The 13,156-nt window shown below is 40.6% G+C and overlaps 1 protein-coding gene across 5 annotated transcripts in view; it reads right to left on the bottom strand.

The window, feature by feature from the left end:
• The window catches only part of ARHGAP26 (Rho GTPase activating protein 26), a 484,293-nt gene that overhangs the window by 237,568 nt on the left and 233,569 nt on the right, over window positions 1–13,156 (bottom strand). The window lies entirely within an intron of this gene.

Below are 13,156 nucleotides of genomic sequence, written 5' to 3'. Positions count from 1 at the left end.
GGAAGGATAACATTTAGCTTAAATAGAGTTCAAAATGTTTCTCATCATCAAGTCAATTGCAAATGTTCATCTGTAAGTACCATGTTGAGCTCATGGGCCATACAAAAATAGGTGGTGAGCTGGATTTGGCCTGTGGGCCATAGTTTGCGAATCCCTGATATGCTGACATTATTAAATAAGATAATAAAGCCTCTGCTTTAGAAAAAAAAATCATAGTGCCCAAATCTTGCTTTGGTGCTTATGATTCTGTAGGTATGAAAAGGCACAGCATGAAACTGGTCATAACTTAAAAAATAAAAATAAAAAAGGATATTCCAAATGATTGTGATGCCCACTGTTGGTTGAGAGCCACTTATTTAACCCTTTGAGGAACAGAGCCAAGCATCTCTGAAAAAAGAGCCATGACACCCTAAGGGGACTTTTTACCTGCTAGGAAATATGGGTGAGATGCTGGTCAAGAGCTGGGCAATAGTTCCAACACAGCCCCCCGATTGCCTTGTGTCACTGGGTTACGTTTCTCACCGTCTGCAGGTCTCTACTGCCCCTGCCCCTTGGAGTCAGCCAAGAAGGTCTTTGAATTATCAAACAGATAATTTAACAAACCACTCCATTTTATGATCATTATTCATTTCCTGAAGAAGACTACAAAGACACACAGGCACTTACTGAAGGTCAGAAAGATGAGAATAAAGGGGTTTCTGAACTTCAAGCATTATTGTCTGATGAATGAAAAGGCATCAGTTTATATGCATAAAAGGAGTCAAAAGACTGTGAGCCTGGTATGGCCTTTTTATTTTTTATTGCGGTATGCCGGCCTCTCACTGTTGCGGCCTCTCCCATTGCGGAGCACAGGCTCCGGACGTGCAGGCTCAGCGGCCATGGCTCACGGGCCCAGCCGCTCCGCGGCATGTGGGATCTTCCCGGACCGGGGCACGAACCCGCGTCCCCTGCATCGGCAGGCGGACTCTCAACCACTGCGCCACCAGGGAAGTCCTGGTATGGCCTTTTGGAGGGAGGAAGGCCAGTGCGCTTGGCAAATAGTGCACAACAGAGAAGGGCAGGAGATGAGGATGTGGCAGAGAGAGGCAGCGGCACAATCCTGCAGAGCAAAGTGAGTAGCCTCGTAATAGCGAGGACCAGCCATTCACGGTCAGTGGCATGCACTAAAATTGGACAGGTAGGTGAGGGAAACACAGGGGAAGAGACAATATTTGGGCAAGTATTTTTTCCAGCCATCCTTGCTCACTTCATGTCTCCCATTAAATTCAAACTTCCTATCCCAGAGAAACCTGCTCCTGTTTCTAAATGGCAAAATCCAGAAGGAACAACAAAATACAGGGCTTTCAGCCCTCCTTAACTAGGAGGTGAATTTGCAGCCAATTACTTTCTTTTCATGTTTCCTGGGGCTCAGGAGGCCCAGTCCCGGAACACCCAGTCATTCCTCAAATCAGAGAGGCGATATCGATGAGCCAAAGGCACCAGGAACGTGTGCCGCCCGATCCTCCGAGGCCAGGCCATTAATCTCTGTCTGGTTTGGCTAAATGAGCCAAGGAGAATGAGTCTGAAATGAAGCTAGCAAACCATGCCTGCCAGGACTGCGTGACTACATGGCCCAACAAGGAAGGCCCGGGGTGGGGGAGCAGCCTCACCATCACACAGGCCAGATGCTGGCGTGGGAACAGCACTAAGGGGCAATGGCTTTGTTTACCCAGCACTTACCAAGTGCCATACGTGACACCATCAAATCTTTTTAACAACCTGTGGGTCAGGTACTAGTGTTATTCCCATTTTACAGGTATGGAACCTGAGCTCCAGAGAGGCTACATAGTTTGTCCAAGGACACAAAGCTGGAAGGTGGTGTACTAGTCTATCTTGCCGTTGTAGGGATGTTCCAACTGTCATTTACTTTTCCAGGCAGTGGCAAATGCACACAACTACCAAGCCATACCAGCAGCCTATGGTTTGTAAATACCTTCCATTCTGGCAGAAGCAGAGGGCATGCGATTTGCCATTTAGAAATGCTCTGTTCTGGGGAAACCTTCTTTAGATCTCATAGCAGCCCACTAATGTCAGACTGAGGTTCAGAGACAAGGGCAATTTCCTAAAATAAAAGGTCTCTTTGGCAGTGGCTTCTGTCTTAGGATTGATTAGTAGAGTTATCTTAGGTTTGTATGCCTTCAAGTAAGCCTCTCAAGAGCCTCTGTCTTAAAAGGACAGAACTCAAGTCTCCAGGATCGATTCAAGGGGACATGAGTCACTCAACAATTCCTGAATTATGGCTCCTAGGAAGAATAAATCAGTTAATACACAGTTTCAACAACCCAACTTAAGCTAAAGTCTAACCATCCTGCTTAGCCAGAGTACTCTAAGACCTGGCCACATGCTAGTTTCTGAGCCCTCTGGCTTTCTATAGTACTTTCATTCAGAGATGCACTAGTTTCTGCTGAACACTGTGCATGAGAATTTGTTAAATATCCATACCAATGAACACTTGTTTTCAAGTGCATGTTTCCAGAGAATACAAATTACATACGTTTACTCTATGTTATCAGGGTCCATCTGAGATTCATTATAAAATAATTACAACAGCAATAACGGATTAATACAAACGATGGTGACAAAAGCCTTATTATGTGTCAGACACCACTCTGAGCACTCTATATGCATTTATCTTGTTTAGTCCTCACACCAACCTAATTATTCCTGACATATAGATGAGAAAACTGAGGCATTAGAGAGGTTAGGTCACTTGCCCAAGGTCAGGCAGCTGGAATTGGGCAGAACACAGACAGAAACTCCTACAGTCTGTCTCCAAAGCCCAAGCTCTTAACCACTAACCACGTGATACATAAGACATGATGATGATGATGATGATGATGATGACGACGCTAAAGGTGATGAGATGTCTGTGCAGCTAGGGAAGGTGAGTCACTGGAAGAAAGAATCTGCCACGAGTTGGAGAGAAAATGAAACTGGGAATGGCCTCTGATTCCAGCCTGAAGCATTCACCACTAACCCACGTGACCAGCTGGCACCTAACACAGAAGTAACACTTCATATTCTTTGAACCACAGGGCTCGATTCTGAAGATAAACACCAGGGCAGGAAAGTAGGTCTCTGATACAAATCACAGGGTACTGCAATTCTATGAGTCCTCACCCAGAAGCTATGATGGGAGTACAATTTAATTAAATCAAAGGAGGGTGAGGAAAGCTTTCATATGCTCCCTCTGCACTAAGACGTGATTTTGCAATCAATTCTGTTCACTGCTGAGCCAATTCAATTTACGTGTCCCTAGAGAATTAAGAGAGAATACAGAGTCATTTGGGTTCCCAGAATTTTTCCACGGGTGTCCTTTATTACCATTATCCAGGCCTTACCAAGAAAGCACAGAAAGGAAATTTTTTTAAACTTATAAATTAAAGGCATAAATAGAGCAATAAGCAGAAAAAGCAATCTCACTTTTCCCTCTGACACACAACTGCATTAGCACTTGGCTACATCACGCTTTGGATCAAAATCAGCACAAAATGAAAGTGTTGGAGAAATAGATTCATGGGCAAATTCACTAAAATCTGTTGCTCATTTTTCAACTGCACTTGAATTCACACCTAAGCTTTGTCATTCCCAGAGGTCTCTTCCAAGTAGCCTGGAACGTCTAAACCCCTCCCACCGGCTTGTTCCTTGGATGTGCACATGTGGGAACACACAAAACAGAGCTACGGGCCCACACCCCAAAACACTGCCCAAGCTGGTTCTACACCATCAGATATAATTTTTGTCCCTCCGCTCTGTGCGACACAATGGATCCACCATCACTAGGACTTGCTCTTTTAAACTGTTTGTCAGGGGTAACAGATTTGTGCTTATCTGCTGCTTCGGTTCAAAGTCCAGATCTACCAGTTACTGGCTATACAGTCCAATCACTTCACAATTCTAAACCTCAGTCTTTGCTAGTGTAAAATAGGGACATTAATGTTCCCTATCTCTTAGGGTCGCTGTGAAAATTAAATAAGACAATAAATAGAAAACATTTAACACAGAGAGTAGAATACAAATTCTGTGGCCCACAGAGCATTCTGTAAAGATGACCCTTCATCACCATCACCAGGCCAGATGTTGGCATAGGAAGAGCACTAAGTGGGAATGGCTTTGTTTTACCCAGCACTTACCGAGTGCCATATGTGACATCACCAAATCCTCCTCTTCCCTTCTCTTCACATCAATACTTATCCCCTACGGGATAAACGGCTAAGGATGGGTATGTGGTTTGAGGGATACAGTGACACTGGCCTCATTAGCATTGAAATTTAACCAAATGAAACTAATTAAAGGATTAACGGAAAGCATAAAATCTAAAGTCAACTTTAGCAAGAGTTCTCAATGTTTTCTTGAATGGCAGTTAAATATAAAAGTAACTACTCACCACAATCACTTTTCCACCACCGATTATGTGCCAGGCATCATACTCAGCATTTACATGAATTATTTTATATCATACTCCAGCTGATGGGGTACTACCACTGCCTCCGCTTCACACCATCTTGTAGGCTAAATAACTTTGCAAAGGGTACAAAGCCAACAAGTGGCAGAGTCTTCTAGACTAGATCTGTATTGAACCACAACTTCATAGACCTTCCCCACCCAGTCGCACTTTCCAAAGGAAAAAAAAGCTTGGTGACCAACAAAGAACTCAAAAGAAGCTAAGCAGTAATTAAAATCGTAACAACACAACCAATATGTAAGAACAGAATTTCCACCCAATTTAACAGTAATTCTACAAACTTCCATTAATACAAGTATAGCAGTAACTGAAAACCACAACCAGCTTGAGACACTTTGGGACACCCAAAAAACACCCGTCAAGCAAAGAGCGCACAGAGGGCAGACAGGAGAATTAAGAACTACAATCCTGCAGCCTGTGGAACAGAAACCATATTCACAGAAAAACAGACAAAATGAAAAGGCAGAGGATGATCTACCAGATGAAGGAACAAGATAAAACCCAGGAAAAACAACTAAATGAAGTGGAGACAGGCAACCTTCCAGAAAAAGAATTCAGAATAATGGTATTAAAGATGATCCAGGACCTCGGAAAAAGAATGGAGGCAAAGATTGAGAAGATGCAAGAAATGTTTAACAAACACCTAGAAGAATTAAAGAACAAACAGAGTGAACTATACAATAACTTAAATGAAAAATAAACTAGAACGGATCAATAGCAGAATACCTGAGGCAGAAGAATGGATGTGACCTGGAAGACAGAATGGTGGAATCCACTGACACAGAACAGAATAAAGGAAACAGAATGAAAAGAAATGAAGACAGCCTAAGAGACCTCTGGGACAACATTAAATGCAACAACATTTGCATTATAGGGGTCCCAGAAGGAGAAGAGAGAGAGAAACGACCCAAGAAAATATGTGAGGAGATTATAGTCGAAAACTTCCCTAACATGGGAAAGGAAATAGCCACCCAAGTCCAGGAAGTGCAGAGTCCCAGGAGGATAAACCTAAGGAGAAACATGCCGAGACACACAGTAATCAAATTGACAAAAATTAAAGACAAAGAAAAATTATTGAAAGCAACAAGGGAAAAATGACAAATAACATACAAGGGAACACCCATAAGGTTAACAGCTGATTTCTCAACAGAAACTCTACAAGCCAGAAGGGAGTGGCAAGACATATATAAAGTGATGAAGGGGAAGAACCTACAACCAAGATTACTCTACCCAGCAAGGATCTCATTCAGATTTGATGGAGAAATCAAAAGCTTTACAGACAAGCAAAAGCTAAGAGAATTCAGCACCACCAAAACAACTCTACAACAAATGCTAAAGGAACTTCTCTAAGTGGGAAACACCACAGAAGAAAAGGACCTACAAAAACAAACCCATAACAATTAAGAAAATGGTAATAGGAACAGACATATCGATAATTACCTTAAACGTGAACGGATTAAATGCTCCAACCAAAAGACACAGGCTCACTGAATGGAGACAAAAACAAGACCCATATATATGCTGTCTACAACAGAACCACTTCAGACCTAGGGACACATAGAGACTGAAAGGGGATGGAAAAAGATATTCCATGCAAATGGAAATCAAAAGAAAGCTGGAGTAGCAATACTCATATCAGATAAAATAGACTTTAAAATAAAGAATGTTACAAGAGACAAGGAAGGACACTACATAATGATCAAGGGATCAATCCAAGAAGAAGATATAACAATTATAAATATATATGCACCCAAAATAGGAGCACCTCAATACATAAGGCAACTGCTAACAGCTATAAAAGAGGAAATCAACAGTAACACAATAATAGTGGGGGACTTTTTAACACCACATTAACACCAATGGATAGATCATCCAAACATAAAATTAACAAGGAAACACAAGCTTTAAATGACACAATAGACCAGCTAGCTTTAATTGATATTTATAGGACTTTCCATCCGAAAACAGCAGATTACACTTTCTTCTCAAGTGCACACAGCACATTCTCCAGGATAGATCACAACATGGATCAGAATCAAGCCTTACTAAATTTAAGAGAACTGAAGTCATATCAAGCATCTTTTCTGACCACAACACTATGAGATCAGAAATCAATTACAGGGAAAAAAACGTAAAGAAACACAAACACATGGAGGCTAAACAATAAGCTACTAAATAACCAAGAGATCACTGAAGAAATCAAAGAGGAAATCAAAAATACCTAGAGACAAATGACAACGAAAACATGACGATCCAAAACCTATGGGATGCAGGAAAAGCAGTTCTAAGAGAGAAGTTTATAGCAATACAAGCCTACCTCAAGAAACAAGAAAAATGTCAAATAAACAATCTAAACTTACACCTAAAGGAACTAGAGAAAGAAGAAAAAACAAAACCCAAAGTTAGCAGAAGGAAAGAAATCATAAAGATCAGAGCAGAAGTAAATGAAATAGAAACAACGAAAACAATAGCAAGGATCAATAAAACTAAAAGCCGGTTCTTTGAGAAGAGAAGCAAAATCGATAAACTGCCAGACTCATCAAGAAAAAGACGGAGAGGACTCAAATCAATGAAATTAGACATGAAAAAGGAGAAGTTACAACACACATCACAGAAATACAGAGCATCCTAACACTACTACAAGCAACTCTATGCCAATAAAATGGACAACCTGGAAGAAATGGACAAATTCTTAGAAAGGTATAACCTTCCGAGACTGAACCAGGAAGAAACAGAAAATATCAACAAACAAATCACAAGTAATGAAATTGAAACTGTGATTTAAAATCTTCCAACAAACAAAAGTCCAGGACCAGATGGCTTCACAGGTGAATTCTATCAAACATTTAGAGAAGAGCTAACACCTGTCCTTCTCAAACTCTTCCCAAAAACTACAGAGGAAGGAACATTCCCAAACTCATTCTATGAGGCCACCATCACCCTGATACCAAAATGAGACAAAGATACTACAAAAAAAGAAAATTATAGACCAATATCACTGATGAATATAGATGCAAAAACCCTCAACAAAATACTAGCAAACAGAATCCAACAACATATTAAAAGGATCATACACCATGATCAAGTGGGATTTATCCCAGGGATTCAAGGATTCTTCAATATACAAAAATCAATCAATGTGATACACCGTTATTAACAAATTGAAGGATAAAAACCATATGATCATCTCAATAGATGCAGAAAAAGCCTTTGACAAGATTCAACACCTATTTATAGTAAAAACTCTCCAGAAAGTGGGCATAGAGGGAACCTACCTCAACATAATAAAGGCCATATACGACAAACCCACAGCAAACATCATTCTCAATGGTGAAAAACTGAAAGCATTTCCTCTAAGATCAGGAACAAGGCAAGGATGTCCACTCCTGCCACTATTATTCAACATAGTTTTGGAAGTCCTAGCCACGTCAATCAGAGAAGAAAAAGAAATAAAAGGAATGAAAATCGGAAAAGAAGAAGTAAAACTGTCACTGTTTGCAGATGACATGATACTATACATAGAGAATCCTAAAGATGCTACCAGAAAACTACTAGAGCTAATCAATGAATTTGGTAAAGTTGTAGGATACAAAATTAATGCACAGAAATCTCTTGCATTCCTATACACTAATGATGAAAAATCTGAAACAGAAAGTCAGGAAACACTCCCATTTACCACTGCAACAAAAAGAATAAAATACCTAGGAATAAACCTACCTAGGGAGACAAAAGACCTGTACGCAGAAAACTATAAGATACTAATGAAAAAAATTAAAGATGATACCAACAGATGGAGAGATATATCATGTTCTTGGATTGGAAGAATAAATAATGTGAAAATGACTATACTACCCAAAGCAATCTACAGATTCAATGCAATCCCTATCAAATTACCAGTGGCATTTTTTACAGAACTAGAAAAAAAAATCTTAAAATGTGTATGGGGACAGAAAAGACCCCAAATAGCCAAAGCAATCTTGAGCTCACAGCTCATGCAGCTCAATATTAAAAAAACAAACAACCCAATCCAAAAATGGGCAGAAGACCTAAACAGACTTTCCTCCAACGAAGACAAACAGATGGCCAAGAAGCACATGAAAAAAAAAAAGCTGGAGGAATCAGACTCCCTGACTTCAGACTATACTACAAAGCTACAGTAATCAAGACAATATGGTACTGGCACAAAAACAGAAATACAGATCAATGGAACAGGATTGAAAGCCCAGAGATAAACCCACGCACCTAGGGTCAACTAATCTATGCCAAAGGAGTCAAGGATATACAATGGAGAAATGACAGTCCCTTCAATAAGTGGTGCTGGGAAAACTGGACAGCTACATGTAAACTGGACAGCTACATGTAAAAGAATGAAATTAGAACACTCCCTAACACCATACATAGAAGTAAACTCAAAATGGATTAGAGACCTAAATTTAAGACTGGACACTATAAAACTTTTAGAGGAAAACATAGGAAGAACAATCTTTGACATAAATCACAGCAAGATCTTTTCTTATCCACCTCCTATAGTAATGGAAACAAAAACTAAAATAAGCAAATGGGACCTAATGATACTTAAAAGCTTTTGCACAGCAAAGGAAACCATAAAGAAGATGAAAAGGCAACCCTCAGAATGGGAGAAAATATTTGCAAATGAATCAATGGACACTTTGTCCATTAATTAATCTCCAAAATATATACACAGCTCCTGCAGCTCAATATTAAAAACACAAACAACCCAATCCAAAAATGGGCAGAAGACCTAAATAGACTTTTCTCCAATGAAGAGAAACAGATGGTCAAGAAGCACGTGAAAAGCTGGTCAACATCACTAATCATTAGAGAAATGCAAATCAAAACTACAATGACGTATCACCTCACACCAGTTAGAATGGGCATCATTAGAAAATCTACAAACAACAAATGCTGGAGATGGTGTGGAGAAAAGGGAACCCTCTTGCACGGTTGCTGGGAATGTAAATTGATGCAGCCACTATGGAGAACAGTATGGAGGTTCCTTAAAAAACTAAAAATAGAATTACCATGTGACCCAGCAATCCCACTACTGGGCATATACCCATAGAAAAACATAATTCAAAAAGACACATGCACCCCAATGTTCACTGCAGCACTATTTGCACTAGCCAGGTCATGGAAGCAACCTAAATGCTCATCGACAGACGAATGGATAAAGAAGAAGTGGTGCATTCATACAATGGAATATTACTCAGCCATAAAAAGTAACGAAATTGGGTCATTTGTAGAGATGTGGATGGATCTAGAGATTGTCATACAGAGTGAAGTAAGTCAGAAAGAGAAAAACAAATATCGAATATTAACACATATATGTGGAACCTAGAAAAATGGTACAGGTTAACCAGTTTGCAGGGCAGAAATTGAGACACAGATGTAGAGAACAAACGTATGGACACCAAGGTGGGAATTGCAGGGGTGTTGGTGGTGTGATGAACTGGGAGATTGGGATTGACATACATATACTAATATGTATAGAGTGGATAGCTAATAAGAACCTGCTGTATAAAAAAATAAATAAAATAAAATTCAAAAAAAACCAAGAGCACAGACAGAGAGAACTGACAGCTTTGCCCAGGACTGTGTGGTAGGCAGAGTTTTGAGTAGAGCACCACATTCTAATACTAAGCAAACTCTATTAAACAGGATTATGTAGGATCTTTTAGTAACACCCACCAGAAGTTACCAGTAAGACACCCTTGGCCTGTGCAACACCAACCAATCACGGACATGAATTTTTGGATCGAGGAGGCCCTCTCTTTTCATGGTGGTCCACAGGCCACAGTTAGAAAAGCTTTCAAGAATGAACTGTTTGAAATACAAGACATGACACCATAAAACTCCTAGAAGAGAACATAGGGAAAACATTCTCCAACATAAATTGTACCAATGTTTTCTTAGGTCAGTCTCCCAAGGCAATCGAAATAAAAGCAAAAATAAACAAATGGGACCTAATCAAACTTATAAGCTTTTGCACAGCAAAGGAAACCATCAACAAAACGAAAAGACAATCTACGGACTGAGAGAAAATATTTGTGACCAACAAGGGCTTAATTTCCAAAATATACAAACAGCTCATACAAACTCAAAAACAAAAAAACAAACAACCCAATCAAAAAAATGGGCAGAAGACCTAAATAGACATTTCTCCAAAGAAGACATACAGATGGCCAATAGGCACATGAAAAGGTGCTTAACATAACTCATTATTAGAGAAATGTAAATAAAAACTACAATGAGGTACCAACTCACACCAATCATAATGGCCATCATTAAAAAACCCACAAAGAACAAATGCTGGGGAAGGTGTGGAGAAAGGGGAATCCTCCTGACATGTTGGTGGGAATGTAAATTGGTGTAGCCACTATGGAAAACAGTACGCAAGTTCCTTCAAAAACTAAGAATAGAGTCGCCATATGATACAGCAATTCCACTCCTGGGCATATATCCAGATAAAACTATAATTAGAAAAGATACTTGCACCCCAAGGTTCATAGCAGCATTATTTACAATAGCCAAGACATGGAAGCAACCTAATGTCCATCAACAGATGAATGGATAAGAAGATGTGGTACATATATACAATGGAATATTACTCAGTCATAAAAAAGAATGAAATAATGCCATTTGTAGCAACATGGATGGACCTAGAGATTATCTTTCTAAGTTAAGTAAGGCAGAAACAAATACCATGTGATATCACATACATGTGGAACCTAAAATATGAAACAAATGAAGTTACTCACGAAACAGAAATAGACTCACAGACATAGAGAACAAATTTATAGTTAACAAAGGGGAAAGGGGGTGAGGGGGGTAAGTTGGGAGTCTGTGACGAGCAGATACAAACTACTATATATAAAACAGATAAACAGCAAGGTCCTACTGTATAGCACAGGGAACTATATTCAGTATCCTGTAATAAACCATAATGGAAAAAAACCTAATTGTTTGAATCTTTAGCCTGTGGGGATAAAACCAGTTTGAAGAGCTTGGAGTAAATGAGGATATGTCTCAACTCGAAGGTTCATAGCTGAGGAGCTGGGTATTGGTTTCTCCTTCTCCCATTAGAAACAGGCCTCTTGTCACCCCAGCCCGAGTAACAGAAGGTGCTCCAGAGAAGCAAGTAAAGTGGCTGCTGCTGCTTTTCTAATTCTCACCTGGCTATGCTTCCTCTGCCTTGCCTTTTCCACTGCTACCGGTATTGCATTTGCTGTCTTAGGGGAGGCCCTTTTGAAAGTGAAACCAATAAAAATATATCTGATGGCTCTTCCCAATGACCTGTTCCTGAACAAACATGAAGACCTTGCTCTTTCCCTGCAGAATTACATGCAAAGAGGTTTAGTAACTGGAATAGAGCAGACCACTCAGTAAGTATTGATTGGATGAACAGTTTGTGGGTAGAGGAATAAAAGAGAGATGGAAAATTAAAAAAAAAAAAATCCTCATGTTGAAGCAAGGAGGACAAGGCATTGATGCATCAACCAGACAGAAAAAGTAAGCCAGATCTATCATTTCCAGGTGGGTATATCTCATCCTTCTAAACACCTGGCAAATTCTCTAGGAATCTTTACCTTAGAGACAAAGGGAAATACACAATTCAGGTCTTATTACGAGACAAGATAAAGTACATTTATCTTATTTGGCTTGACTCAAGGCTGTCAGAATCCCTCATACAGCCATTTATTTTCTATGGGACACCGTTGAATGCTAGCTCTACACCCACCAACTGACAGCAAATGCTACTAATAGTCCATGGGGTCACCAGGAAGGGGTCACTGTAGCTCAAGGTACCGAGGATCCCTCCCCCATGCAACAGAGGCGCCTTAGGACAAAGGCAGTCTCTTGGAAAATGGCCCAGCACAAGCAGCTGTGCTCCCAAAGCCAACTGGATAGCCTCTTGACGGCCCCTGAAGACTTGCTCACCAACACACCAGAAAGCCAGTGAGTAAAAATGACCACTTGCTGTTCACGATTATGACAACGACGATGGATAGGAAAAACACACTTTCTGTTCTATTAGTTCAAGCATTGCCTGCTGCTTTGCACCTAAGACTATAAAGGGCTTACCTCCTGTACAATTCCTCAGTAACAGTGCGGGGAAGCCAAGTGCTCAGTATACGTGCTCCCGGCTCCCTCTCCTCAGCAACCATGTTCCTCTGTTTCCAGGGATTCCACCCTCATTTTCCTTGGGAGCCACCCCACCACGCTATTGCCAGGGGCTGGGGCTGAGTCCAACTCCATCTTCAGGTTTGGCCAGGGAATCCAGACCTGGCATCCTAGTGTGCATGTGATTCGCCTCAGGCCAAATGCAGTGAACAGGACTTGTTTTTAATGCTTGTTATCACAACTGTAGGGAACTAGGTCTTGTCATGTTGCTAGGAGAGTAGGACACATGCCTGGAGCTTTTGTGGCCAACCCTTGCCACCACAGAGGCAAAGCCTGAGTAGGACAGGCCAAAGGAAAGTGGGGCTGTGATAGGAAGGGAGACCAGATTCTGACGGCGTTGTCTGAGCCTCAGAATGCAGCTCAGTGTCATCCCTGCTCTTTCCATGAGTGAACCAAAACATCTTTTTTTCTTTAAGTTGTGTTTCTACTGCTTGCAGCCAAGAGCCGTGG

The sequence above is a fragment of the Tursiops truncatus genome, chromosome 3 (assembly GCF_011762595.2).
Source record: "Tursiops truncatus isolate mTurTru1 chromosome 3, mTurTru1.mat.Y, whole genome shotgun sequence".
In the NCBI taxonomy this organism is placed as follows: domain Eukaryota; kingdom Metazoa; phylum Chordata; class Mammalia; order Artiodactyla; family Delphinidae; genus Tursiops; species Tursiops truncatus.
This window is presented reverse-complemented; position numbering and strand designations above follow the sequence as displayed.